General features: G+C 42.0%; 1 protein-coding gene and 2 pseudogenes across 2 annotated transcripts in view; all 3 read left to right on the top strand.

Moving 5' to 3' along the window:
* The window catches only part of LOC101966190 (patr class I histocompatibility antigen, A-2 alpha chain), a 299,544-nt gene that overhangs the window by 49,764 nt on the left and 221,931 nt on the right, over positions 1-27,849 (top strand). The window contains exon 7 of one of the 2 annotated variants that reach the window (XM_078020396.1): positions 19,844-19,872. The exons of the other annotated variant lie outside the window; for it this stretch is intronic. The gene's annotated coding sequence lies outside the window, so the exon portion shown is untranslated. Of the gene's footprint in view, positions 1-19,843; positions 19,873-27,849 lie in introns of those variants that run through there. 2 annotated transcript variants of the gene reach the window in all.
* LOC144364732 (class I histocompatibility antigen, Gogo-OKO alpha chain-like) lies at positions 61-17,558 on the top strand (annotated as a pseudogene).
* LOC144364725 (patr class I histocompatibility antigen, A-126 alpha chain-like) lies at positions 17,578-19,564 on the top strand (annotated as a pseudogene).

Raw genomic sequence — 27,849 nt, 5'->3', positions numbered from 1 at the left:
GTTCAGGTTTCAAAGTCCCCACCCACTGGCCAGGATGAAGAATCCCCACAGAAGTGGAGAATGAGGGGAATGGCTCCAGGAACTCTGCTCCTGCTACTATTGGGGGTCCTGTCTCTGACCCAGACCTGGGCAGGTGAGTGCGGGGTCAGGAGGGAACCAGACTCTAGGGGAGGAGTACCCTAAGCACACAGGACCCTGAAATTAGCGTCTTCTCTAATTTGGTCCAGATCCTCCCCAGGTGCAGATGCTCGTCCTGATCCCTCCACTCTGCCCCTAAGTTCTGCCCTCACGCCTGCCTTCGCCCCCTTAGGGTCTCTAGAGCCCCCCTCTTCTCCTCCTGGTGTCCTCAACCTGGGACCTGGCATTTGGCTACAGGAAGAAGGTCATGGAGTCTGAGCGTCTCCCGCCCCCCAGGATCCCACTCCATGAGGTATTTCCACACTGTCATGTATCTTCCTGGCCTCGGGGATCCCACTTCATCTTCGTGAGTTTCATGGACAACAAGAAATTTGAGCTTCTACAGCTACCCTGAGAATCCCAGGGAGGAGCTGCGAGCTTGGTGGATGGAGCAGGAGGGGTCAGAGTATTGGGACACTAACACAGATTTGCAAGAACACTGCAAAGAATCACAGGGTGGAGTTTAACACCATGCTGGGCTACTACAACCAGAGCAAGGGCAGTGAGTAACCCTGGCAACTGGCAAAGGTCACGCCCCTCAAGTACCTCATGCATGGTCCCCAGTCATAAGGGATTCCCTTGTCTGTGGTTCACCCCAAGGCTGAGGAACCTGCATAGACTGTCCACCCAGAAAGAGACCCCAGGGACTGCCACCAGGTTTCATTTTCAGTTTAAGGGAAAATACCAAGGGTGGGCAGAGTGGGGACCCAGACAGGCTCTCACACCCTCCAGAGGATGTCTGGATGTGTTTGGGGTCACTTCCATCACAGGTTCACACAGTAAGCCCACGATGGGGAGGATTACCTTGCCCTGAACAAACACCTGAGCTCCTGGACACTACGGACTCGGCAGCTCAGATCACCCAGCCCACCTGGGAGGAGGCCGGTGTGGCACAGGGATTTCGGGCCTACCTGGAAGGGGAGTGCCAGAGTCCCTCACCAGACATTTGGAGAAAGGAAAGGAGACTCTGCAGCGCTTAGGTATGAGGGGCTGTGGAACATCTGCCTGAGCTCCTAGGAGCTCTGTGCCCACTTCCCACATGGAGGAGAGGAGAAAGACGCCCATGCTAGAACACCACCTGCTCCGTTCCAGAAGGAAGTGAGTCAGCCTGGAGTCCCAGGAGCTATACTAGAGAGGAACTGAAGGCTGCTCTGTGGACAAGTAAGAGAGCCAGTCTCTTTCCCTGGCTGGTGGGAAAGATAATAAATAACTCACCACATTCCCTACTGTGAGGATGGCCTTAGGCCTGAACCTAAGCAACTCCATTTTAAAAACTCCAGTTGAAACCTGCAGTCTCACCAGGCACACACACAGAGCCCTCCAGTATGGCCTCAACCAAGTTATTTCCCCTCACCCTCATAAACAGTGAAGCCCCTGGCAGGCTGTCCTCGACTGATGAGAGGGAAAGGTGAAAAGATCAGGGTGGAGACCACCAGACCAGATGTTTCTGACCCCAGGGTAAATGATGTCACTGAGAAATCCAGTGGTAGCTGATAAGGATTGAGAGGGGGGTCAAAAGACCCAAAATTTAGTATAAATAATAGAGCTGATGAACAGGGGATTCAGCCAGATAAAACAAGGATGCACTCCAGGTGGAGAGCCTGATGAGGACCTGGGCTGACATCCATCACTTGTCATCATTTGTGATCTTCTGCGTGATCCTCACCACTCTTAAACTCTACCACCTCTTCTGGACCCTGGTGAGAGCAGCAACTTCTCCCTGCAACCCTCTCCTCAGCCAGTTGTCCACTCCATGCCAGGAAAAGCCTACCTTGGTTCCAGACCTGATCACCTCAGTCCAAGTGAGTGTGCATCTGCTGGACATAAAGCCTAAGGCTTAAGATTTTTGAACTCAGCATGCAGAGGGAATGTCTGTCGATAGCCCATCATGATTAAATGTGTTTTGCAGTGCCTAGAATTAATCTAGAATTTTTGCTGGGCAATTAATTAATCTAGAATCATTTGCTGTGAATTGGTTATGTCTATTGTAGTATCTAGCATTAAGGATTGTCATTTTCTTGATTAAGAACCTATAGAGTGAAATTGTATTGAGTGATTTGAGTGAATAAAGTATTGAAAGGGACAGAAGCGAGTGGACATTCTTTATTTCTCCCTTTGACTGCATATGTTGCAATTTTGTCCCCTCCCAACAGCTACTAAGGGACTTTCTATCAGGTGTTTGTCTCAGCTCCAGCCTAGGGTCTTTGGAAGTCTGACTGCAACTTATCAGCCTCCACCCAGGCCAGAACCTGAAATCCCTGTCAGACACGTGGAGCCTTGTAAGAGAGTTGTCTCAACCTGATTCTCGAACTTTCCAAGGTATAGAAGATAATGCCAGAAGCCTGAGTCCAGGCTTATGTTTTGGTTTTATGCTCCCTCCTCCACTCCAATCCTATTGTGCATTCTCTGGATGAACACATGAGCACTGCTTCAGTGGCCCAGGAGTAATAATGCAAGAATGTCTGAGTTTCCCTATTCTTCCTCTCAGACCCTCCAAAGACATGTGTGACTTACCACACTAACCCTGAAGGGGACATCACTCTGGGGTATTGGGCCCTGGGCTTCTACACCAAGGAGATCACCTGAACTGGCAACGGGATGGGGAGGACCAGACCCAGGAAATGGAGCTTGTGGAGACCAGACCTGCAGGAGATGGAAACTTCCAGAAATGGGCAGCTGTGATGGTGCCTCTGGAGATAAGCAGAGATACATGTGCCATGTGCACCATGAGAGGCTGCCTGAGCCCCTCACTCTGAGTTGGGGTAAGGAGCGGGTGAGGGTATAGAGTCTCTTTTCAGAAAAGCATTAGGCATTCTGGAGACCCTCAGCAGTGTGGGGACTGAGAGCTGGGGATCATAGACCCTCACCTGACTTCCCTTCTCCTCCCAGAGCCACCCCCACAGCCCATCATCCCCATCAGGGGAACCCTTGCTGGTCTGGTCCTCCTTGGCACCATTGTTTCTGTGGTCACTTTTGTCTTGTGGAAGAAGAAGAACACAGGTAGGAAAAGTGCAGGGTCTGGATTTTTGTCCCACTGGTGGTTTCAAGTACCTGGTGAAAGTGTACCCTGCCTTGTTTAGTGGGAAATAATATATTCACAAACATGTTTACCCAAACTGGACCCTGTTTACTCTTTGTAAAGCACATAGAAACTAAATGACAATTTTATCCTTCTAATGCTTGTGGTGAAGAGGATCTGATTCCCATCATTTAGAGGCCAGAGGGGAATTTCTCTGCTGAGGAAAGATCTCCAAGAGAGCAATTCACTCCATCCCTATCCATCTCCTTTCTTCTTGTCTCCTGATCCTTCCCTGCATTTGCAGGCACAGTTCTGGAATCTTATGCATAGTCCAGGACGAGGGGGTTCCTCTAAGATCTGTCTCCAACCTGTTCTCTCACAGGATGCTTTCTTCCATCAGGAGTAAAAAAAAAAATGGAGGCCCTATGCTCCAGCTGCCTGTAAGTAGGAAGAACAGTGATCCCTGAGACATTTGGTGTGCTGTAGAGGGGAACAATGACCCATTCTATGATTCCTCCATTAGCCACCTCTCCAATGGACTCTGACCAGGTTTTCTTCTTGTTCTGCTCATGTAATGACAGAGCCCAGAGCTTTGATGTGTCTCCCACTGCTTAAAAATATGAGATTCTGAAGAGGGAGAGGGGCTGGGGTATGGGGAGACTTACAAGGACTCTCTGAATTTAAAAATTTTGAGTATTTAATTGACTGTTCAGGGTGTCTTTTGCTCCCAATGACTCACAAGGATCACAAGATCACAAGTTCAAAGCCAACCTCAGCAAGTTAGTGAAGCCCTAAGCCACTCAGCAAGACCCTGTCAATACATAAAATAGAAAGAAAAAAATCTGGAGGTATGGCTCAGTGGTTAAGTGCCCCTGGGTTCAATTCCCAGTACCAAAGTAAATAAAATAAAATAAAATGTCCTCCTCTTTCTCCTTCTCCTTCTCTTTTTCTCTCTCTCCATTAACACACATACAAACACACATACACACACGCACACACACACACACAAACGCCAAATTGTTACCAGGTCACACAACATTGTGCCTAGGAAGGAAAAGTTTAGGCCATAGGTTTCTTGTTCCAGAAATATTCAGAGTCAAGTTGATGTTGGGCAACTGTAATACTGCCTGGGAGGAAAGAAGCCAGGCCATAATGCTCTCTGCTCCAAAACATTTTGAAAACAAAATGGTAAGAAAATGGGTTTTATTCAAATCTAACTTTGAAGAAAGATGAAAGAAGACTTAATTGTTTCAAAAGTTCCATCTCCAAACTCCCTGAAATTTGCAGAAATTGTACAGAAGAGGCAGAAAAGTGACACAGGCAGGAAATGAACCTATGCAGATTTAGGGATCCTGCAGTTAGACAGTCCTGAGTGGGCACCTCTGCTCCCATCTTCTGTGGAGACTACCAGGGTTTGTAAAGGTAAAATTTCCAAGCTGATTCTAAGCCACAGAGCCTGATTTAAAGTGTAAAAGACCAGGCATCCTAAAGTTTCCAAAGTGCAGAGATTGGGTTAAAAAGTAAAAGACTAGGTATTGTTAGAGTCCCTCTGCTACCCCCAAAACCTGTAATCCCTGTAGCTGTTAGGACTATACTGGAACTGCCCAGTAAATATTTCCACTGACTTTCTGGTTGTTTAATAGCTAAGGGTTCCAGGTTGCTTGGCACGTAGGCATTGCAGGACCTAAACCAATCAGTTTGAATGTGTACCCCACCTAGGAGCACCAATCACTCCTGCCTGATTGTTCCCGCCAATGTATGCACTAATCCTGACTCAGGGTTGTTGTTCAATTTTCCCGCGCCTCATGATGATTTGTTCTGATGTATGCAAAGCCCCCCACCCTCTCCAAAAAGTGTACTTAAGCTCCGCTTGAACTCTGCTCTGGGCTCTGGGCTGCTCTCCCTCCTTGAGTGAGCACAGAGTCCCAGCGCGCTGGAATGGATCCCCAATAAATATCCCCTTTTGCCAATTGCATGGAGTCAGTCTCTTGGGTGGTCTCTCCCTCCGACGTTTCGCCAGACCCTTACAGGTTAAGTTATCTGGCCTTCAGCGTCCTTCTCTCAACAGAAGAAATGTATTCCCAATTCAATGAGGGAGTGGCCCATAATCTTAGTCTGATTCTAAATTGGAAGGTGTTTTAATGAACTTAGAGTCACTGTGACCAAAAGAACTGACAAGGAAAAGTTTATTTGTGTTTTGAGGGTTCAGAGATCACAGTCCATAGATGGTCAACTAAACTGCTCTGGACCTGAGTGAGACACAACATCAGGGCAGAAGAGTGTGGAGGAGAAAAGCAGCTCAGGACATGGCAACCAGGAAGGAGAGAGAGCTCCACTTAAAGGAGACAAAATATACACCCTAAAGGCACACTCCAGTGACCTACCTCCTCTGCCCACACCCTACTTGAGTACTATTACCACCCAACTAATCCCTCTCAGTGAATCAACCCACTTCCTAGGTTACAGCTCTCTTAATAGTATCATTTCACCTATGAATGTTCTTGCATTGTCTCACACAGGACATTTTTGGGGACATGTCATATCTAAACCATAACAGTAGGAAAATAGGTTTTATACAAAAGCAGCTTTGATGGGATGTCACATCACATGACTGAACCAATCAGGGTCATTCCAACTAAATTTGGGGAATAAATAAAGATACAGACACAGAAAGTACCCTTTCTTTGGGTCAGTGACTGGTCCTCAGCTGTGTCTCCCACGGGGTGGGAAGGCAGGCAAGAAAAAGAGAAAGAGCAGGTTTCAAACATGTTTTGTTGAGGGAGGCTGTTCCATGGAATATTCTATCCCAAAAAGGGCAAAGGGGCAGGATTACTAAGGATTAGGTGAGCATAACTCAACCCCAGTGGGTATGCCTACACTTGAAGCCACACATTTCTATCTGACATGGAACATCACCCAAGTCACTACAAAATGTAGTAATTGGTCATAGCCCCCTGTGTCAGGACTTGATGGTGTGTGTTCATTTAGGGCAGCTTCCCACATGGGAGATGGAAGACATTTAATTATTTCAAAAGTTCCATGTTATAAAAGCTCTGGGTCAAGGAAAACACTTAAAAGCAGGGACAGGTGCATTAGAAAGAAAGAAATTTTAGGGTAGGACTCACTGTGGCCCAAAGAAAGTTTACAGATTTCGCTTATTTTGAGGCCCTGGAGCCCTCTTCATACCAAAAAGAGCCAGAACTTCCTGAGACCAGCATCTGTGCCTCACCATTGTATATTAGGATTGTCAGGGTGCAGCTACCTCTTCTCTTTACCCACAGGGTGAGCTTTCATGAACTGTATACGTAGAGCTACACTGACATCAGTTTTTTCAAGGAGACTCATCTATACCTGGACCTGATTCACATGATGAGACTCTGGAGTTGACACTGGTTAGGTGATGAAATGAGTTATTTGGAAGTCTTGAATGGAAAGCAGTTTATTGTACATGTGGAAGGAATAGGAATAATTTGTGGTCTACTATGGTAGTTTTCAAAGATCACAAATTCCTTGATACTCAAGAATAGAAACCTCCTTCCTATCCCCATAAACATGATTGGACTTCTTAAATTCACCTCTAGTGATGAGACAAAGCAGAATCAATGGTGTGCAGCTATAGTCATAAAGACACTGGGGTTTCCTGCTTGCTCTGCTCTCTCTTATATCACTCATTCCTGGCTAAGTCATCTTTGACTGGACAGTCACCTAAAGGGAGTCCCCCATGGCAAGAAACTTAGGGCTATAGCCAAGAGCTCCAGAAATGAGCTGTGAATGAGGTCCTTCCCTGCCAATCAGCCTTCCAGTGCCGGCCTTGAATATCGTCTATAGGAAAGGGGAGGATAATAAACCCTGGTAATTTTAGTTGTTCCATTTTGGACTCATCATTAGAAGTCTGTACATAATAAATAAAGAGGAAACAACTATTTTAAAAAGACATTAGGAAATGAAATACAAAACTATGCATAAAGAAACCTATGCCTATTCCCCCTGATTTTATTATATTATAGGAAGTCAATTTTGGTCTTTTTAGGACAGAATCCAAATCCATATCATCACATTAATAGAATCAAGGTGAAAAGCCGTTGGTTCATTACAAGAGATGCAAGAAAATCATTTGTTTGCATTTACATCATTTCATGGCAAAATCTCTAGAACTCTAGTAAATGAAAAAAACATCCTCAATAAGATTAGGGAGAGTAATACAATTCTATCACCAGCAACTGTCTCAGTCATGAAAGGCTCAACATTTTCTTTTGGGGACCAGCAACAAAGTAAAAATGTTAAATCTTCCCATTTGTGTATAACTACTCTCAAGATCAGAGCTATAGTCTGTAGCCACTTGAAAGTGGCCAGATCACTAGAAGTGACTGGCAGCACCTCAAACCAATCAGGAGATGAGAATGCTGGTCACATATGTGGCAGCCTTTCACAAAGAAAAGGACCAGGGATATGGCCCACTTGATGAGTGCCCCTGGTACCAAAAGAAAAGAAAATAAAGAAGAATATTTATAATATTTCTTATAATCAAGTTCTCCTAAAAACTCTCTTTGAAGTTCTCAAAGTCCCATTACCCAGCACCAATTCTACTCCATCCTTTTACAGTTTATTTTTATTTTTTAAATGGAACCTCATTTTGGTTGCTAATATCTGTTGTAGTTATTTACTGCTTGAAATAAATTGTAACAAAATATTTTTCAGCCCAATAAACAATATAATTTTTAAATATTTTCATTAATTAAAAATTAATATTCAGAAATATACTCATTTGCAATAACATGAATGAATCAGGAGGACATTGTGCTAAATGAAATAAGCCAGGTACAGAAAGTCTACATAATCTCACTGTATGTTGAATCTGATATAGAAACAAGGTCCTGGTCAGAGAGTATTAAATTTAAGGGATGCAAGATGAAGAAGTACTGGAGACGTAATGTATTAATATTCAGTATGGTGACTATAGCTAGTAATACTATGCTGTATACTTGAAATATGCTAAGAGGGAAGATCTTAAGTTTTCTAACCATACACACAGACACATGAAAAGAAAGATGGAAAGAAAATGGTAACTATGTGAGGTGATAGATATGTCAACTATTTTGATTTTGGTGATCATTTCATAATGCATGCACATAACAAATCATTAAGTTGTATGTGGAACACATACATGCAAATATTTTGGTAACTGATAACAACAATTAGTTGTTGAAGAGCAGGACTCTAGGAGCAAGTAGGCTAGGTAGATTTGACTACAATTTTCTCATTTGGCTGCAATAAAGATGGTGGCTCAAGTGGCAACAATGTGCAGCTTGGCCAAGTTCATGCCCTTGGCTGTTAGCCAGAGTTCTCAGTGGCCCAATGTGTTGGTCTCTCCACAGTGAGAATCTGGTTAACTAAAGACATAGTATCTGGCAAACCAGAGCAGTGCTCTCTCCTCCATGGGGACCTGTCCAGAGTGAAGGTGAGAGAACGGTTTCTACTCCACCTGAACTGGGGAAGTTGAGGACCAAATTTGTTCTTGGCAATTTTGTTCTCTGAGGACCAGGAAAAGGTTAGAAATCTTTGGGTCATGGCAACTCAAAGTGTCACCAGAAGCATCAACTTCCTCTGGTATATGATATAGCAAAGAAGCTTTGTGTTTGTTTGTTTTTTGTGGTGCTGGGGATTGAACCAAGGGCCTTGTGCATGTGAGGCAAGCACTCTACCAACTGAGCTATATCCCCAGCCCTCTCTAGTATATGATATCAATGAATGAAAGAATGAATGAATATAGAATGGCCCACTGTCCCATGATAGAATCTGTATATGCACTTGAAAAAAGGGTCCCGACAATTTGCTTCCATACTAAAGTTTCAGAAGCATGCTCTAGGGACATCTTTCTCTAAGTGTGATCCCCAAACAGAAGGAACTCTCCTTAGAAAGAAATTTCTCCATCTCTGCCACAGAGAGTCAGTCCCTGGTGTGGAGACAGGAATCTGCATTTTTAGCAAGTGTCCTCAGTTCTTTTGCACTCTCAGGTTTGAGAACCCTGCTGCAGATGGTGGGAAATTTAGGCAGGCAAGGACTGCAGGACCAAAGTGGAATGTTGATTTTGAAGATCTCGTACACCATGCCCCAGCTCTTGCTGGAAGTCAGTGGGGCAGATCCAGTGGATGGTGACAATGACAGACCCCTGGCCATGACTAGAATCAAATAATGCCATACAGGAGATTACCACCTCTGACCCCTCACTGATGGCCAGTGAGTGATGGCAATCACAGGTTCTAATAACTACAAACCCACTGCTTGGCAGGTTCTCACAAAAAGTCATAGGAAAATTGTGTACATCTCAGGTACATAGGGTCAGCTAGGGCCTGATTTTATTCAGTTTAAGTAATAGGACTGTTTGCCATTGGAAAGAATCCTGAAAAGAAAAATAGTAGCCCCTTTTTCTGCATTAGCAAATGTTAACTGCCATGACCAAAAAATCAAGGTCACTGTACCATCAGGGAATTTTAATCCGGGCTCAGTGTTGAGAGAGCCAAAAATTTCTCCCTGGTGACCTTAACAGTTCAGATCCTCTCCTGGCAGAAAGAGGTCCTCCCTTTCTTCTCTGTACTCCTGAGTGACATCCATGCTGTATCATCCCCAGTGCAAGAACAGACCTGTCTGGGACAGACCTGTTGCTTCTTGTGTACTTTATGTTTGGCTTTATGTGAATTCTTTATTTTCTGTGAGTAAATGCACCAGAAGGAGATGAGTCTCAGCCCTTTTCCAGGCATCTTCAGTTTGTCCTTCCCATGGTATAGTGGAAATTGTGTTAGAGGAGGAGTCAGGAGCCCAAAATTTGCAGTCACACACAAGTTTAGCCACCGACTGACCTTCCTGACATCTGCCCTCTTCCTTACTTGCTCTCTTCAGCAGTACTGGAGTTGACCCCTGGGCCACTCTTAAACTAACCTAGAGCTCTGCCGCTGAGCTTCATCCTCAGCTCATTTTAAAAATTATTTTATTTTATACATGATCTTGTTAAGTTGCCAAGGCTGGACTTGAACCTGTGATCCTCCTTCCTCAGCCTCCTGAGAAGTGGGATGACAGGTAAGTGCCATTTCACCAGGCTTTGGCTTTTGATACTTAACTTACTCTCACTATTAAATGTAGGATGAAGCTTACAGTTTTTACCACCTGCAAGTCCTAACATTTTCTGACATTTATAGCTTTCTGTAGTTTCACCTTCCTGATTGCATGTTATTTTCTCAAGGCAGAATAGAGAAAATAACTGTCAGGGCAAGTCAGGCACGTGCCCTCTATTGGTTACCCCAGTGACAAATGCTACTGTTGTCTTCTGCAGAGCAGACCTCAGAGGATCAGAGTAGAACCTCCCACATTCCTGATACTGGTAACCCCTCCTTCTTGGCTCTTAGTCATCTCCTGATGTCCCAAGGTTGCTGTCCCACAGTGATCCTTGCTGTGTGCTTATTTTCTCATTTTATTTATTTTTTTTATCTTGTTGGAATACAGTCTTTTTTTAATGGAAAGAGCATTTTTTACATTATTTTTATTTATATATGACAGTGGAATGCATTACAATTCTTATTACATATATAGAGTACAATTTTTCATATCTCTGGTATATTCACACCAATTCATGTCTTTATACATGTTCTTTGTATAATAATGATCATCACATTTCACCATCATTAATAACCCCATGACCCCTCCCTTCCCCTCTAAACCCTCTGCCCTATCTAGAGTTTGTCTGTTCCTCTCTTGCTCCCATTCCCTAATCCACTATGAATCAGTGTCCTTATATCAAAGAAAACATTTGGCATTTGGTTTTTTGGGATTGGCTAACTTTGTTTAGCATTATCTTCTCTAACTTCATCCATTACCTGCAAATTGCCACATATTCTTAATTGGAACCTTAATGATACTTTTGTTCATGGTTAGTGATCTTTATTTTTCCCCCTGGAGGGAGATGAAGGCTGGTATCTCTTACTCTGCCATCTTGCTGATGTCATTCATATTTCATCCTTAAATGATGTTGAACATAGAATGATTTTCTTATTTTCATTTGAAAATTGTTCATTACAAGTATATCCAAGAACAAAGAGTCTTGTATCCTGAAACAGGTGAACTCCTTAGTTTTAATAATTGTTTATTGATTTTCTTAAATGTTTTCCTATGGTAAATCTTATCTGCAACTAGAGAGAATTGTGTGTTTTCTTTACAATATGAATGAGTTTTACTTGTGTGCAATGTTTTTCTGTGCTTATTAAGATGATTTTGTGGCTTTTGGTTTTCACTGGAATACCATGATGTATTACATTAATTAAACTACCACTTCCTGGGATAAATTCCATTTGGTTGTAGTGTAGGATTATTTTGTGTTGCTAATTTTTGTTAAGTAGGATTTGTTCAGGATTTTTGAATCTCTTTTCATGAGACTTTGCTCTGCAATCCTTCTTTTTTTTTAATGCAATGTCTTTGACTGTAGTATCAGAGTATTACTGGCCTCATAGAATTAGTTGGGTAATATTCCCTCCTCCTCTTGGAAGAATTTGTGAAGAATTGGAATTAATTCTTTAATTCTCATATTTAAGAAACCATTCACTTACTGACTTAACAAACAAGTATGCAACGTTTATTATATGCTTAGCATTGTTCTAACAAGTTCATGAATGTTCAGTACAACAAGCACTGTCATCCCCATGTTACAGAAGGTGAATCAAAGACACAGATGGTTCAAAAACTTTCCCAAGTCCTCACAATCCTTAAATGATAGAGTCAAAATTCAAACCCAAGCAAACTCTAGAATTCCCATAATGAGCCAGTAGCCTGAGCTGCAATCAATAATTCTCCTTTACCTATTTGCTATAAATCACCAGTAAAATCATTTGGAGAAGAACTTTTATTTGTGGGTAGTTTTGTAAAATATATTAGTACTAATTGAATATCTTCACTTGTTCTAGGTATATTCATAATGTCTATTTCTTCTTGAGTAAACATAATTAGTTTGTTGTCTACCTACCATTTGTCCACTTTACAGATATTATACAATGTTTTGCCTACCACTGTTCACATTGTACTATAAATTGTATCTATTGTTGTAAAGTAAATACTATTGCCTCTCTTTCTTTTTGATTCTAATTATTTTAGTCTTATTTTATTTGGTGTGCCCAGCTAACAATTTGTCAATTTGTTCATCTTTCCAAAGCATCATATTTGGTTTCACTGATTGCTTTGCTATTGTCTACTTCATTATTTTCTAATATTTCATACTTTTCTGTCTACTATTTATTTACTATTTCCTTCTCTCTCGTTGTTTGGGTTTTACTTTGCTCTTCTTTTTCCTGTGCCTTCAGGTGGAAAGTTTGGTTATTCATTTGAAATCCTTCTCTTTTTTAATGCAGGCATTTATAGCTACAAATTTACTGCTATTAATCTCCCCCTAACTGCCCCTTGATTAGTATCTCATAGATTTGGTGAATTGTTCTTTCATTTTCATTAATTTGAGAGTGTTTTCTAACATTGTTTTAATTTTTTCAAGTAATTTATTCTTCTGGAGTGTTTTAAAATTTTCCATACATTTGTGACTTTTCCTGATTTCTTTTAGTTTATGATTGTTTACTAATTTCATTCCATTCTGGTAAGAGAATGTGTTTGTATTATTTCTATGCTTTCAAATGGATTAATGTTTATTTTACAGACTAGCATATAGTGCATCCTGAAGAATATTCCACATGCACTTGAAAAAAAAAATGTCTATTCAGGGGCTAGGATTGTGGCTTAGTCGTAGAGAGTTCATCTAGCATTTGAGAAGCCCTGGGTTCAATCCTCAGCACCACATAAAAATAAATGAATAAAATAAAGGTATTGTGTCCAACTACACCTAAAAAATAAATGTTTTTTAAAAATGTGTATTTAGCTGTTGTTGAGAACAGTGTTTATAGATGTCCACTAGATTTATGTGGTGTATAGTGTTGGTCAAATCTGTTTTTATCTTTTGCTTAGTATTTTATCCATCACCAGATGTGGAATATTGAGGAGGTCTCCAACTAGTATTTCTGCATTTGGCATTTCTCTTTTCATTTCTACCAGGTTTGTTTTCTTATGTAATCATGTGTTGCTTACCAACAGGGATAGTGAGAAATGCATCATTTTGTCATTTCAGTGTTGTGTGACATCATAGAGTGCACTTACATTACACAAGCTAAGAGAGCCAAGATGCTGCTAGGTGATATAATTCACAGGATCATTGTTGACCAAAACACTATTCTGTGGTATATGACTATATTTTTGGTGCTTGGTGATTAGGTGCACATATATTTTGAATTAATCTGTATTTCTGAAGGATTGATACTTTCATCATTTGCTTTCATTTGGTTAAGTGTCCCTCACAAACATAGATGTTAAAGGCTTGGTCACTAGCTCATGGCACTATGGGAAGAAGATGAAGCCTTTATGTGGAGGAGACTGGTGAGAGAAAGTCACCTCATTTTGGGCTTGATCCTGAAGAGAATGTTGGTACCTGACCTTTTCTTGCCTGTCTTTTCTTCCTGGCCAATCTGAAGTGAGCACTTTGGTTACCAAGTCTTCCCCAGAGTGATGTTCACTGGGCCACTGGCCCCAGGGCAGCAGGTCCAACAACCTGCTGTAATCTCTGAAACTTTGAGTGAAATAAGCCATTCTACCTTATAAATTGATTGTCTTAGATGTTTAGTCACAGTGATGGAAAGCTGACTAACACATCATTACAAAATGTCCCTGTTATTTAAAAAAAATAGTTTTGTTTGACATTTGTGTAAGTGCTTCAGATTTCCTATGGTTGCCTTGAATATGCCAATGGTTCAAGTTAGATTTTAATATTGTGGCTGTGAAGTGAATCTCCTCCAGCATAGTCTGTTCATATTCTTTTACCCAAGGCAACATTCTCTGCTTTGAGATTGGCTTCGTTACTCCATTTCCACTTAATGTTCATATTTATTCAGTGAAATCTGTCTTCATTTTCCTGTGTGTTCACCATGCGGCTTGTATCTCTCTGTTCCTCAATTCTGCACAAGTCATGTGTCCGATGTATTTGGATAGTCTAGGTATAATAATAATCACTGCCGCAGTCTGGCTGCAGCAAAATAACTGGGGAGTGACGAGGAACTTGTGTAGACTGATACAGCAGGAGTGGGAGCCGTTTATTGTAGGACAGGAGAGGTATTTATACATTCCACACAGCTTATCTTAATTAACATAAACTAGATACAGCAGTCAACCAATAAGAAATCTCCACACTTAATGGCTCGCTGGCCTTACTTCACAAACCACTCCCTCTGGCATTTTGCCAGGCGCCATCCTGACTTGTTTACAGACTCTAACAAATCACAGAAAGAAGAGGATAAAACAGAAGTATAGAGGTAGCATTCTTATATTCTTATATAGTAGTTTCCATGTGGTTTCTAGTAAGACCAGATGAATATAGTAGAATGTGTATAGTAGAATCCACATTATAGAAACAGTTGTTTGATAGAATGGGAAGTACACACAAAGCACTTTTGCTACATTAAAAAGGAGGGTATTTGTGTTTAAAAAAGCAATTTGGTGAGTTGTTCCTTCCCCATTTTTTTGTAATACCACTCCTGCTTATAAAAACAAATGGCAGAAAGGTGGGGCAGGGGGGCCCACACCTGTAATCCCAGAGGATCAGGAGGCTGATGCGGTAGGATTGTAAATTGAAAGCCACCCTGAGCAAAAGTGAAGTACTAAGCAATTTAGTAAGACCCTGTCTCTAAATAAAATACAAAAAAGGAGGGCTGGGATTGCAGCTCAGTGGAAGAGTGCTTACCTAGCATGTGTGAGGCACTGACTATGGATTTTCAGCACCACATATAAATAAATAAAGGCCCACCAACAACCAATAAAATGTTTTTTTTTAATCCTCAAATGATGGTAGTCTGGGATTTGTTTAAAAAATATACAAAAGAGGGCTGAGGCTGTGGGTCAGTAGTAGAGTGCCCCTGAGTTCAATTGCCCACACCCCTTAAAAAAATGAATTGACAGAACATATTCCTTAGGCTTTAATATTTGACCAACATTCTACAAAATGACCTGAGCCTGTTCCTTCAAGACAATCCACAGACAGCTGTATATTTAATGATAAAATTTATGCTTCCAAGAGAAAATCAGAATCTAGGAAAACCTGAGTCCACCACCATCAACTTGTCAGATTCCCAAGTATCTAAAACACTTTCTGGTGAACTGTGGTAATATCAACATATGACTTCTTAATTATTTTCACTTAAATATGTTAACACTAGAAGGTTATATAACTTCATCAAATAGTGCATGATTTCAAAAAAAAAATCAAGATATCCATTTAATGTGCAAAACACAGACTTTAGTGCAACATAATATGAATTATTCAATGATAATGTTTCAGAGTGCATATAGCAAAGAATCTTCAAGAAGCTAATATTTGTGTCAATTTAGTGTAATCTCAAAGATGAATAGCCACAGCTATTAAAAATGTTATTAAAAAATTCTTTCAAGATATTTTTGTGAAGCTGCATTTTTTTATTCAACCAAAATCACAACTTAAATGCAGAAGACATGCCTATCTAGTGGTTTTCTAATGACGAATAAGAAAGACTTTCAAAATTGTAAAAAGCAAAATGATCTGTCTTCCAACTAAATATTTTTATTTTGGAAAACTGTTATTTCTCTTTGAAACTATTATTTCTGTCAATATGCAAATAGTTATCAGTACTCTGAGGAATAAAATATCAACAAATAAATGAAATTTCTGCAAAATATTGATAGACATAATCCACATAATCAGATTACCTCTGGAGTGCACACTACTTTCTAAGAGCATATAAAGATCCTGAAACCAAAACGTTTAAGAACTGCTGATTTACCACTGAGGCAGGAAACAAAGGGACAGTGTGACAATGGGTGATTGGTAACTATTTGGGCAAAGGGGAGGAGGGTTGGGAAGGGGGCATTGAGGCAGGAAGGATGGTGGAATGAGTTGAACCTCATTACCCTAGGTCCATGTATGACTGCACATATGGTGCAATGCTACATCATGTACTGTTACAATGTGCGATGAAACCAGGGTCATACGTGGTGGAACCAGGGTCACTCCAAGTGAATTGGGCTGGCAACGAAAAAAACACAGAAAATAACTTTTTTAATGTTCAGGACGGTTTGCAGCCTCACGAATCAAGCTCCCACACTGAAGTCAAGGGGAGCAAGTGAGGAAAGAGGCAGGCAAGAGAAAGAGCATGCCCTAAGCCCTGGTATTTATTGGGGAAAAGCCACTGTATAGAAAGTACCACCCAAATAAGACAAGAAATTGAATTTCAGAAAGTGGAGTCTAGCTTGGTGGTATCTTGTGGTCACACCTATCTCAGGTGTTGTGTAGGATCACAGGAAGGAGAGAAAAGGCCCAAATACATTGCACAACCCAATCAGGCAGCAAGTCAGTCCAGTTCCCTCATATGCTCAAATGTGGGACACACATACACACACACACACACACACACACACACACACACACACACACTGCCCATGGATGGCTCGAGACAATGTACAATGAATCAAAATGCATTTTGAAATAAAAAATTAAAAAAAAAAAAAGATCGATTGGTACTGAAGCACACTCAGGGCAAAGTCTCAAGTCCCCAGGGCATGGCTCTCTGGGTCTGGAGTATGGACACACCACTAGGGATTCCCCATCACCCTGGAGTTTGACTTTTCATTATCCCAGCCTGGATCAGGTCTTTCTGCTTGGACACTCCTGACAGAGCCCCAGTTCTCATTCCCAGTGCGTGTATTGCTCCTAGAGAAGCCAATCAACGTTACTCTGGTTTGGTTTTAAAGTCACCACACACAGGCCAGGACACAAAATCTCCACAGATTTGCAGATCAGAGTGATGATGCCCCAAACCCTGTTCCTGCTGCTATTGGGGATGTTGGCTTTAATCCAGACCCTGGTCTGGTGAGAGAGTGCAGAATCAGGAAGGAAATGGACTCTGTGCTAGAGGAGCCCAGGACCTTCCAGTGAGGGCTCAAGACCCAGGGAATTACCATATCCATGGCCCCTGACCCAGACCCTTCCCAGCCTAAGGAGGCTCATCCTGACCCTCCACTCCCGCCCCTAAGTCCTGCGCTCCCGCGTCCCATGGCCCCCTTAGCATCTCTAGAGCCCATTCCTCTCCTCCTGGTTTCTCAATCTGGGAAGTGGGTCGAGCAACAGGAGGAGGGTCACGAGGATCTCAGTCGCCCCCCACCCCCAGGCTCCCATGCCATGATGTGTCCTCTGTGCTGCTGGTAGTACCACTTCATCTCCCTGGGCTACGTGGGCTACGTGGGCTACGTGGACGACTCCTAGTTCGCCAGTAACACCCAGGATGGGGCCGCAGACGCCTTGGATAGAACAGAAGAGCAGGAATATTCGGACTTTGCACAGAGTGACCCAGTGGTCTTCAACACCCTGAGCGGCTACTACAACCAGAGTGAAGGCGGAGAGTAACTCCGGGTCTGTAGGAGGGCACAACCTCTCATGTCCCTCACGGAAGGTCCCTAGTCCAGCAGAGAGTCCCCAGCCGGCTTCACCCCAAGGCTGAGGGATCCAAAGATGCAGGATGGCTGAGATCCTCAATCCTGAAAGCACCTTCAAGGACTGGGGCCAGGTTCCCTCCTCAGTTGAGGGGGAAAACCGCGGGGTGGGCGGGGCTGGGACATGGCTTACCCACAGGGACAGGCTCTCATACACTCCAGCTGATGTTTGGTTGCGAGATCAGGGCAGATGGGCGCCTGCTCCCTGTATGAGCAGCTCACAGATGGTGGCGAGGATTACATCTCCCAGAAGGAGTCCCTGTGCTCCTGGACCCCTGCAGACTTGGCGGCTCAGATCACACAGCGCAAGTGGGAGGTGGCTGGTTTCAAGGACCACCTCAGGACCTACCTGGAGGGTACCTGTGTAGAGTGGCTCAGCAGATACCTGGAGAATAGGAAGGAGACACTGCAGCGCATAGGTACGAGCAGCTGCTGAACAACTACTTGATCTCCTATAGAACCCTTTACCTGCTTCCCAAGGAGGGGAGGAGAATGGCACCCACTGTAGAAAACCACCCTGCTTCTCTTCAGAGGGGAGAGAGTCAGCTGGATTCCCAGGAGCTGAACTAGAGAGAAACTGAAGGCCTCCTTTCACTGAGGACAATTAAGGGATCCGGTCTATCCCTGGCTGCTGGGAAAGACAATAAATAACTGACCACAGCTCTCTGGCAGCAATCTTGGCATCAAGGACAGACTGTCAGGTCCACTTCTACCTGGTGTGTTTAGAGGTCTGACTCCAGCTTTTCCACGTCTCAGCCTCTACCAAGACCAGAACCCGAAGTTCCTCTTAGACACCAGAAACCTCTTACACTGAGTTGTCTCAGCCTGGTTCTAGAACTTTTAAGGAATAGGAGATTATGTCAGCGGCCTTGGTCCAGGCTAGTGTGTAGGCTCTATCCTCCCTTGCCCATCCCAATCCTGTTGTGCATTCTCTGGATGGTGGCCCTGAAGAGGTAATGCAAAAATGTCTGAATTTCCCTATTCTTCATTTGAGATCCCCTAAAGTCAAAGGTGACTCACCACCCTAGCCCTGAAGTGCTCTGAGGTGCTGGGCCCTCAGCTTCTACCCTAAGGAGATGACCCTGAACTGGCAATGAAATAGGGTCATGGAGCTTGTGGAGACCAGGCCTGCAGGAATGGAAACTTCCAGAAATGGACAGCTGTGGTGGTGCCCGTTGGAGAGGAAGAAAGAGATACATGTCCTGTGCACCTTGAGGGGCTACCTGAGCCCCTCACCCTGAGATGGGGTAATGAGGGGTTGAGGGCACAGAAGCTGTTGTCAGGAAAGCAGGAGAATTTCTGGAGACCCTCTGCAGTGTGGGTACTGAGAGCTGGGGATCAGGATAAGTTCCATTCTCCTCACAGAGTCACCCCTCAGCCCACCATGCCCATCATAGGAATTGTTGTTGGTCCTTTTTGAAGCTATTCTCACTGGAACTGTGGTCACTTTTGTCTTGTGGAAAAGAAACACATGGTAGAAAAAATACAGGGTCTGAATTTTTGAACCTTTGGTGGTTTCAAGCACCTGGTAGAAGTGTGCCCTGCCTTGTTAATGGGAAGTGATATCTACACAAACATGCTTACCCAACCTGGACCCTGTTTGCTCTTTGTGAAGCACATGAAAATTAAAGGACAATTTTATACTTCTGATGCTTGTGGTGAAGGGGACTTGATTTCCTGCACTTAGAGATCAGAGGGGAATTTCCCTGCTGAAGACAGACCTCCAGAAGAACAATTGGCTCCATCTTTACTCAGCTACTTTCTTCTTGTCTCCTGATCCTTCCCTACATCTGCAGTCACAGTTCTGGAGACTTCTCCAGTGTCCAGCACTAGGGGGCACCTCTAAGACCTGTCTCCAACCTGCTCTCTCACAGGATGCTTTCTTCCCACAGGAGTAAAAAAATAGGGCTGTGTGCTCCAGCTGCCTGTAAGTATGAAGAAGAGTGATCCCTGGGGTAGTATAGAGGGGAGCAATGGAGGAAATGATCCATCCCATAATTCTGCCAGTTGCCACCTCTCCTGTGGGCTCTGAACCATTTCTGTATTTGTTCTGCTCAGGTAATGACAGTGCCCACAACTCTGATGTGTCTCTCACTGCTTAGAAAGTTGAGATCCTGGAGGGCCTAAAGAGGGAGAGGGGTTGGGGAATGGAGAGGCTCCTGAGCTACAGCCACTCTCTGGATTTTTGACATTTTGAGTGTTTAATGGGTTGTTCAGAGTGTCTCCATTACAAGGAGGGATCTGAATTTTTGTTCATAATACTTTTTTTTAACAGTGTGGGACAGCTGTCTTCTGTGGGATTGAGTGATACAAGGTTTTGTTGGGGTTTTTTGTTGTTGTTTTCGGGTTCTTTTTTAAGTTTTCTTCCTGCTCCCTACTGTGATTTTAAGAGGTCCAGACATCAACTTGAGCAACTGGTATTTAACTGTATGTCTGTGTTCCTGTCATCATAATGTGAGGAACTGGAGAGAAGAGCCCATCCATGAGCACAGAGACCCCTCCCCACACTGCCCTGTTCTCTTCCTCAGTCAACTGTCCTGTGTAGCAGAGGTGGGGCAGGGACATCTCCACTCTTGACTTAGCTTTATGTTGCCCTGAGCTGTAGCTTTTTCCTTCCACATTGAAAAACTGAATCTCGAAATTGATTTGTATTTCATATTTATGCCATGACATGTGGTTGATGGGTGACTAAACGAAAGGAAGATTCCTAAAACTTCAGAGAGACAACTTGAAACCTTCCATAATCCACATATCTGCTATGCTGAATCTGCCTCAGTTGGGGACAGGAGAAAGATGAAAGGAGCTGATGGTGGACAAGGAGGTACCCAGTCTGTGTCCAGTCCATCCTGGGCTTTGATGTGGTCACTCCTCATCTGAATTGTCTTCCCTGATCTTTACTTCTTGTCCCTTCAGTTAAACCTCAACCCACCAGCATCTGTGATGACAGGGACTCAGGCATCACCAGGGCTGGTCTGTCTCCAGGACCATGGGCAGGGAGGGCATCATGCCACTGGGTTACCATAGGCTGAAACCTGAGTCTGAACTTCTGCTCTTATCTTTTTTTCTCAGTTTCGATAGAGAATTATCCCTGTTCTTGTTAATAAGTAGGAGTTCTGGTCTCATCTCCTGTGGGTATCTCTAATCTTTGATGGCAGCAGAAGTCATTTTTCTTGTCATTGTCCCACAAAAACCAGAGTGGATCCTGATTGTATTTTTCATTAATTCTCCAATATTTTTAAAGGAACCAGAGAATGGGAATAGTAGAGAGGAGGAGCTCATGATTTCTTATCTTAGGTAAATTCCTCATAGTTCCCATCTTCTCTACTCAGTTTTGTGGGCTCCCTGAGCTCTACTAATCCTGGCACTTGCTCCATTACAGATTCCTGCATGGATAAAGCAGAGTCTAATAGAGGTTTCTGTTTAGTTGGAAAACATGACCCATTAGTCAAGGATCATCTTGTTCTGAAGACCAAAATGTCCTTCGCTGCTGTGGCGAGCAGGAGGGCTGATGTGGAGGGAGGGAGGGCAGCACTTGTGAGAAAAGCACAAATGGCTTTGGCCTCAGTGTGAGAAGCCCTTGTGCTGCAGATGCCACAGCAGCATTTGGTCTGAGTCTCCATTAATAAAGACAGTGTCTCTAGAAGAGGAGGGGATCCCATTTGTGGAAAAGAAGAGTTTTTGAACCTTTCCATTTTCTGTGCAATGAAAACAGTGGTGACTAGCTTCACTATAGTTAACAGTATTTATATTGAACTACTTTGGGCTGGATTTTTGTGTTCTGTTAGAAGGATGCATGTCAGTCTTCTCTATCTGCCTAAAACCAAAGTTTACATAGAAAGCATTGAATGCTCTCATCTGATGCAACTGCACTCAAGGAAAACAACACAAATGTCTTATATTTACCATTTGCTCTTTTGAATCACTGAAGTTGGACAGCTTTGATTCTTGGGATATTGGTGTATACTCCTTTAGCCAAGTATTCCATTATTCTTCAGGCTGATATCACTTCTCTAGGCAAAGAATACTGTCACCCCTACATTCTCAGCACCCAGAACAATGCCTTGCATATAATAGGCACTCAATTAATTGATTATAAATCTTAAAAGCAATCTAAGAACAGTTTCATTTGTGGAATACTGGATAAAGAAGTTACACAGGATAAATTTAAAGCCTCTTGTAATTATTGAGGTTCATAGTCTTCTGGTAGATCATTCTGATAAATAGTGGTTAATTTAGAACATGAATTAGAATTTACAAAAAGCCTTAGCAATTACATTGTCAAAGCCCAAGGGATAATTTAAATTTCTGGTTAGCCTGAGTAATTAATTTATCCTATGGGATTTATTGAATATGAAGTATTATCTTTCAATGAATGTTATTTCTGGGTTCATCTGCCTTACATACTTCTGCAAAGTCCTTTGTTTTTCTTTATATTAAGGATGATTTGCCCTTGTAAGTGAAAATGATTATGAGTTTTTGTTGTAGTTGGCCATATGTCGTTATAAAACAGGTCTCTTAAACTGGCACTGGTATAATTGTATTATCTGAAAAAAATAATACTGCATTAACAAGTGTGAGAGAAATTGAGACTTTTTAGATCAAAGCAAGTTACCCAGTTGCAAAAGAGAAACTGGAACAGGACATAATATCAGTTTCTTCTAATATAATCTCACAGTGTAATGCTATGGAAAGAAAACCCTTTTAGAATCGGAAATCTTGTTCTGATGCTGAACTATTTGATAATAAAGTGCTTATTTACACATAATGGAAAAAAGAGAAAAGTGTAAGTATAAATGGAAAACAACAACAGGAATAAAAATCAGTAAAACAACAGCTGGTAGAAACCGGATTATAAACATCCATATGTGAATTAAGAAAGAGAAAATTATGTATCATAATGAGTATTATGTATGACGAAAAATATGACAACCTTCACATGGCCTGCAGAAGTAGGAAATTAACAATGAACTCTCCATTTTTCAAAGACATCAAATTCAATTATTAGAAAATAAAATCACAACAGTGGTTTCAAAACTTTGGTTCATTGACATTTGCTTTGAGTTATACTGGGCTAAGCAAAACTATAAATTCACAAAAGCACATGAAAATATTGGGCTGGGATTGTGGCTCAGTGGTAGAGTGCTCGCCTAGCATGTGTGAGGCCCTGGGTTCGATCCTCAGTACCACATAAAAATAAAATAAAGATATTGTGTCCATAAAATTTTTAAAAATCACATGAAAATATAGAGAGACATTCAGTCTTTGGGCAAGTATGACACAGATTGCAATCTCATAGAGAAAAGAAATGAAAGAGGTGAGGCCTTCAGGTGTCCATCTTCCTTCCTGGATGTGGTTCCCAGGACACAGTGCAGGGAGGAGGAGCCCTACACAGCCCAGAAGCCTCAGAGAGTTGAGGAGAGAGTCACATGTATTTGGACAGGCCACAACAGCAGAGTATGCAAGATGAAGGCACATGGAGAAGCCTGCTGGAAATAATAGCACTGGGGGTCTGCAGAGGGCATCTCTTAAGTCCACTAGTCATCAGTACATGCATGAGAGAACACCATCCCAAGGGCAGGGAAAAGAGAGTCCAAAAGCACAGAAGAAGCAATATTAGGTAGGTATACACAGGGCCAGAAAAAGCTTCTGTTCTCACTGGAAACAGAAAGCTAGAAAGCCTAAAATTTTCTAGACATTGGAAAGATATGCAGAAGGGTCTGTGATGCTATCAGTGAATAATGTGTGACATCAAAAAAAAGTTACCAAGTATGCAATGAAGACAAAAAAAATGCAACATACAAACAGCAGAAAAAACAATCCAGAAAGCTTAATATTAAGACAGTTATTGTAAATGAATTCCTCGTGCTCAGAAAAGTTACATAAGAGATATAAAAGATAGACCAAAAAAAAAAATCCGGCATGGTAGCAAAAGCTTGTAATTCCAGCTACTCAGGAGACTGAGGCAGGAGGATTACAAGTTCAAATGAAACTTAGTGAGAACATGTCTCAAAATAAAATAAAATGATCCAGGTTTACAGTTCTTGCCTACCATGCACAGGGCCCTGAGTTTGATCCCTAGTATCACAAAATAGATAAATAAATAGAAGAGATCACAAATTTCCAAAGATGAAAGTGTCTGAGATGTGCAGTGGGGTAAATAGTAGACCCTGCACTGGAGAATAAAAATCAGTGATCTTGAAAACAAAGAAACATTATCTTATACACAAAGGAATACTTACAATATATTGTTGAGTTTATAACATTCAGATATGTATTTAAACATAAAAACACAAAAAAAATAACAGAAAATACAACTATCAAGATTTTCTCTACCTTGGGCATGAGGCAGGAAAGATGGTGGAATGGGATGGACGTCATTACCCTAGGCACATGTATGATTGCACATATGGTGAAATGCTATGTTGTTTACAACTACAGAGTTAAACAGTTGTGTCACAATTTTATACAATAATCAAAATGCATTCTGCTGTCATATATACTTAATTAAAATTAATTAATTAAAAATAGATTTTTCATATCTTGAGAAATTAAGTTAATATAAATATGAAGTAGTTTCTTACATAGTAAATCCTAGAGCAACCGCTAATGAAAATATAGTGGAAAATTTTAAGGGAATTAACTTAAGAGAATGTCCATTAAATTAGAAAATCAAGGCTGCCACTCCGACAACAGGCCACCACTCCATCAGATGCATAGGACTGGGGACAAGACAGCCTCCAACTAGGACTCAAAGGGGGAGACCCACTGTGGTTTCCACAGGCCAGGCTGTTGCTGCCTGGAGCCTGGGAGTCAGGGCTGCCCAGCTGAGCCCTGGTGGTATCTGATTTCACAGGATCACAGCTGGAGAGACATCTGCTTCAAGATGAATTCTACCATGTGTCAGTATGACCCATTATCTAATTTAAATAACATTTAGAGGAGAATATGGATATAAAATATTCTAAATGATACTGGATTGAGTCAAGATTTGGGGGGTATTGGAGAGATGAATGCTGTGTATGCAACAAGAGCCTGGGGGAGGACCAAGTACTTATACAACCTCACCCACAAAAATTTATTTATTGCAGTTCTAATCCCAATGTAACTGTGTTTGGAGATAAGATATTTAACAGATAATTGAGACTAAATATGGTCATGAGAGTGGAGAGGAGGGAAGGAAGGGAGGGAGGGAGGGTGAGAGGAAAAGAAAAGGAAGGGAGGGATGAAAAGGGAGGAGGGGGAGAAGAGGGGAGGGGAGGATGCAGCCCCAAACCAGTAAAATTGGTGCCTCATAAGATAAGTAAAAGAGATCCTTCTTCTTCTCCTTTTCCTTCTCCTTCTCTCTCTTTCACTAACACACACAAAAAGAGGACAAATTTTTACTAAGAAGCACAATCTCCCACTCTGGGAAGAAGAGGTAGGACTCAAGCTGTTGTTGGGCAGCTGTGATACTCTCTGGGAGGAAGGAAGCCAGGCCATAATGCTCTCTGCTCCAGAACATTGTCAAATTAGATTGGTAGGAAGATGGGTTTTATTTAAATCCAGCTTTGAAGAAAGATGAAAGAAACTTAATTGTTTCAGAAGTCCCATTTCCAAAATCTTGAAAATTAGCCTAATTTTAAAGAAGAGGGAGAGAAGTGACATGGGAGGAAATGTACCCAGGCAGACTTAGTGATCCTGCAGTGAGCAGGCCTGAGTGGGCATCTCTGCTCCCATCTTCTGTGGAGACTGCAGGGTCAGGGATTTGCCTGCAGCTTCGTTCTCTCTGCAGAAGAAATGCATTCTTAATTTAGTGAGCAGGTGTCCTCCAAACTTACCCTAACTCAAAATTGTAAGGTGTTTTAGTGAGCTTTCAGTCACTGTGACCAAAACAACTTATAAGAACAACATAAAAGAGGAAAAGTTTCTTTGTGTTTTCAGGTCTCAGAGGTCTCAGAGCCTGGACAGCCAACTCCATTGCTCTGAGCCTGAGGTGAGCAGAACATCAGGGCAGAAGGGTGTGGAGGAGAAAAGCAGCTCAGGACATGGCCATCAGGAAGCAGGACAAAATATACACCATGAATGCAAGCACACCCAGGGACCTACCTCCTCCACCCACACCCTACTTGCCTACAATTACCGTTGAGTTAATCCCTCTCAGTGGATCAATCCACTTATTAGGTTACAACTCTCATAATGACATCATTTCACCTATGAATGTGGCTGCATTGCCTCACACAGGACCTTTTGGGGGATACCTCATATCTAAATCAAAACAGAGGAAAACAGGTTTCATTCAGAGTCTGAAGGCAGATGGATGAAACATAATTGTTTCAAAAGTTCCATGATAGAAAATCCTGGAGCAAGCGAAGCTTTTAAAAGTGGAAGAAAGACATTAGGAAGAAACACAGAAATTTCACAGGCTTTACCTCCTTAGGAGTCTTTGTGACCCAGAGAAATTTTCAGGTTTTCCCTATTTCTGAGTCCCTGAAGCCTTCTCCTCATATCAAAAGGAGCCAGGACTTCCTGGGACCAACATCTGTGCCTCATCATTGTATACCAGCTTTGTCAGGGTGCAGATAGCTCCTCTCTTAGTCCACAGAGTGAGATTTTGGGAACTGTATGTGGAGAGCAGCGCTGACCTCAGTTTATTCAAGGAGACTCATCTGTACCTGGACCTGATTTAGATGAAGAAGCTCTGGAGTTGACACTGGGTAGGTGATGAAATGAGACTTTTGGAAATCTTGAATGGAAAGTAGTTTAATGTGCATGTGAAGGAATATGAATAATTTGTGGTCAGAAGAATGATTATGGTGGTTTTCAACTTATCCCAAGTTCCTTGATACTCAGAAAGGGGAACTAGTTTCCCTCCCTATGAACATGGCCGGACTTGAAATTCACCTCTAGTGAAGAGACAAAGCAGAATCCATGGTGTGTGGCCACAGACAAAAACACACTGGGGTTTCCTGCTTGCTCTGCTCTCTCTTGGATCATACACCTTTGACAAAGTCATCTTCTACTACACATCATCTAAAGGGAATCCTCCATGGCCAGAAACTGAGGGCTGTGGCCAAGAGCTATAGGAATAAGCTGTGAATGAAATATTTCCCTGCCAATCAGCCTTTCAGTTCTGGTCTTTATTCACTCATAGGAAAGTGGCAGGATGATAAACCCTAGTAAATTTAAGCTGCTCTATTTTGGAGTGATTATTACAAATCAGTAAGTAACAAATCCACAAGGAACAGCTATGCAATCAAGGGTGTTTTTCTTTCATTTTGAAACAAATGAAGGAGTCCAGAAGAAATTGGAGTGATGTATGTAAATAGTTGATTTTTTTAAAAAACTGCCAAATGACCTTTTATCCACTGAAACTGTCCTTCAAAAGTGATCTCTTAAATTACTTCAATTTGTTTTAGAATCTCATTTTAATTTTATTGCTGGCTTCATTTTTTGCACTATTTTATAGGAGTTTTCCTTAGGATTGAAGTAGTCATATTAATTTTTCACACTGCCTCCAGTTAACAGTTTCTTACTTTGCATAGAGACCCTGCACCTAATAGAAGAAAAAGTAGACCAAATCTTCATGATGTCAGGTTAGGTCCTGACTTCCTTAACCAGGCTCCTAAAGTGCAAGAAATAAAATCAAGTATTAATAAATAGGATAGATTCAAGCTAAAAATCTTCTTCTTCTCAGCAAAGAAAACAATCAATACTGTGAAGAGAGAGCCCACAAAGTGGGAGAACATCTTTACCATACACATATCAGATAGAGCACTAATCTCCAAGATATACAAAGAACTCAAAAATATTAACACCAAAAAAAAAACCAGTCAATAAATGGACTAAGGAACTGAATAGACACATCTCAGAAGATATGCAATTGACCAACAAATACATGAAAAAATATTCAATGTCTCTAGTAATTAGAGAAATGCAAATCAAAACCATCCTAAGATTTCATCTCACTCCAGCCAGAATGGCAATTATCAAGAATGCAAGTAATATTATGTGTTAGCAAGGATGTGGGGGAAAAGTACACTCACACATTGCTGGTGGCACTGCAAATTGGTGCAGCCAATATGGAA

This window comes from Ictidomys tridecemlineatus, chromosome 8 (assembly GCF_052094955.1).
Source record: "Ictidomys tridecemlineatus isolate mIctTri1 chromosome 8, mIctTri1.hap1, whole genome shotgun sequence".
Classification (NCBI taxonomy): domain Eukaryota; kingdom Metazoa; phylum Chordata; class Mammalia; order Rodentia; family Sciuridae; genus Ictidomys; species Ictidomys tridecemlineatus.
The sequence above is the reverse complement of the archived record's forward strand: the minus strand, read 5'-3'. Positions and strand labels throughout refer to the sequence as shown.